We start from the raw sequence: 2,868 nt of genomic DNA, 5'->3' as shown, positions 1-2,868 counted from the left end.
GGTAAGCGGGGTGGAAACTCACAGGAGGGACCCCTACCAGGCGCTTCCACCCCGCTTACCTGTTCATCTTGTCCTGTCGTTCAGGCCACTCTTTCCGAGCAACAGAACCTGCAGCACTTTGGCTACGTTGCCTATACTGGCAGCTTTGTGGATCTTTCCAAGGTCCTCGTTTCGGATGCAGTTCCCGGGCTGGAAGTTGATTCTATGACTGCTCTCTCTCACCGGGTTGATGGAGGAGCCAAAGGGCGAAATGCCCTTCTTACTCCTGAAGCCAAAAATCTTCGTCACAGAGCCTACAAGCTCCAACCACACCTTACCTCCCCCTCAGCTCTTCAGAGTCTCCTAAACCCAACACAAGCACTACAGGTAAACCAGAGCAGTTTACAGCTCTGCCGTTTACAGCAGTTTACAGTTTACAGCAGTTTACAGTTTATAGCAGTTTACAGCAGCTGCCACCACCTCCCAGCTGGGAAGCTCAACGGTTTAGAATCTTTCATCCCAGAATGATCGTTGCTAAGCAACACCTCAAAACACACTGCCCATGCGCACAGGGGCTTGGTGGGCCAGCCTGACAAGTGTGCATGTGCAAGAACTGTAAGTTCATTTTCTGAAAGAAACAAACAATATCAATAAACCCTTACCTAAACTAAGAAGGAAAAACGGGAAACTGAAATAAACACAGAAGTCAAAGCGGCATTAAAACTATATAACTGTCAAAATAACTATACTACCCAAAGCAATCTACAGATTAAATGCTGCTGCTGCTGCTAAGTCACTTCAGTCATGTCTGACTCTGTGCGACCCCATAGATGGCAGCCCACCAGGCTCTCCCTTCCCTAGGATTCTCCAGGCAAGAACACTGGAGTGGGTAGCCATTTCCTTCTCCAATGCATGAAAGTGAAAAGTGAAACTGAAGTCGCTCAGTCATGTCCAACCCTCAGCGACCCCATGGACTGCAGCCTTCCAGGCTTCTCTGTCCATGGGATTTTCCAGGCAAGAGTACTGCAGTAGGGTGCCACTGCCTTCTCCGCAGATTCAGTGCATTTTCTATCAAATTGCCAATGGCATTTTTCACAGAACTAGAACAAAACTTTTACAGTGTGTATGGAAACAGAAGACCCCAAATAGCCAAAGCAATCTTGAGAAAGAAAAGCAAGAGCTGACAGAATCAGGTACCCCAACCTCAGCCTACTCTGCAAGTTTCAGTAATCAAAACACTGGACCTAGCACAAAAACAGAAATATACTGAATGATTAATGGAACAAGAGAGAAAGTTCAGAGAGAAACCTACGCACCTATGGTCAATTAATCTAGGATAAAGGAGGCAAGACTGTACAAAGGAGCAAAGCACCCTCTTCAATAAGTGGTGCTGAGAAAACTCAACAGCTACAGGTATAAGAAGGAAATTAGAACACTCCCTAACATTATACACAAAAATAAACTCGAAATGGACTAAAGACCTAAATATAAGGGCAGGCCCTAAAAAACTCTTAGAGGAGAATATAGGCACAACACTCTCTGACGTAAATTAAGGCAGTATCTTTTTTCATCCGCCTCTTAGAATAATGACTATTAAAAACAGAAATAAGCAAATGGGATCTAATTAAACTCAAAAGCTTTGGCACAGCGCAGGAAATCATAAACAAGACAGACAACAGCCCACATAATGGGCAACACTATTTGCAAATGATGCAACTGACAAGGGAGTAATCTCCAACATATTCAAACAGCTCAAAGAGCTCAATATCAAAAAACAAACAACCTGATCACAAAATGCGTGTAGGCTCTAAATATACATTTCTGTAAGGAACACCCACAGACAACCAAAACGCACATGAAAGGATGCTCAGGAAGGATGCTCTGCATCACTAATCATTAGAGAAATGCAGAAATACTACAATGAGGTATCGTTTCACGCCAATCAGAATAGCCACCATCAAAAAATCGACAAACAATAAATGCTGGAGAGAGTGTGGAGAAAAGGGAACTCTCCTACACTGCGTATGGAATGCAACTAGGTGCACCCACTGTGGAGAGCTCTGTGAGGTTTCTTTAAAACTAACTATAAACTTGCCATATGATTCAGCAATCCCAGTCCTGGGCATGTATCTGGGGAAAACCATAATTCAAATAGGTACATGCACCCCAATGTTCACTGCAGAACTACTGACAGTAGCCAGGACATGGAAGCAACCTAAGTGTCCATCACCAGAAGAATGGATAAAGAAGATGCAGTGTACACACACACACACACACACACACACACACACTCCGCACACACAAGAATGAAATAATGCCATTTGCAGCAACACAGAAGGATCTCAAAATTACAATACTAAGTGAAGTCACTCAGAGAGGAACAAATATCACATCACTTACATGTGGAATCTAATCAAAATAAGCTTATTTACAAAACAGAAACCAACTCACAGATCTCAAAATCAAATTAAGGTTATGAAAGGGGAAACATAAAGGGAGGGATAAATTAGGAGATTGGGGTTAAAACATAGACACTATTTTCCAGTAGTGATGTACAGATATGAGAGTTGGACCATAAAGAAGGCTGATGGCCAAAGAATTGACGCTTTTAAACCGTGGTGTTGGAGGAGACTGGCGAGAGTCCTTGGACTGCAAAGAGATTAAACCAGTCAATCCTAAAGGAAATCAATCCTGAACATTCATTGGAAGGACTGATGCTGAGTGTGAAGCTCCAATACTTCGGCCACCTGATGTGAAGAGCCGATTCATCAGAGGAGAGCCTGATGCTGGGAAAGATTGAAGGCAGGACGACAAAGGGGACAACAGAGGACGAGATGGTTGGAGAGCATCACTGACTCAATGGACATGAATTTGAGCTAACTCCACAAG

Source organism: Bison bison, unplaced genomic scaffold (assembly GCF_000754665.1).
Source record: "Bison bison bison isolate TAMUID 2011002044 unplaced genomic scaffold, Bison_UMD1.0 scf7180017853224, whole genome shotgun sequence".
NCBI classification, from domain to species: domain Eukaryota; kingdom Metazoa; phylum Chordata; class Mammalia; order Artiodactyla; family Bovidae; genus Bison; species Bison bison.
This window is presented reverse-complemented; position numbering follows the sequence as displayed.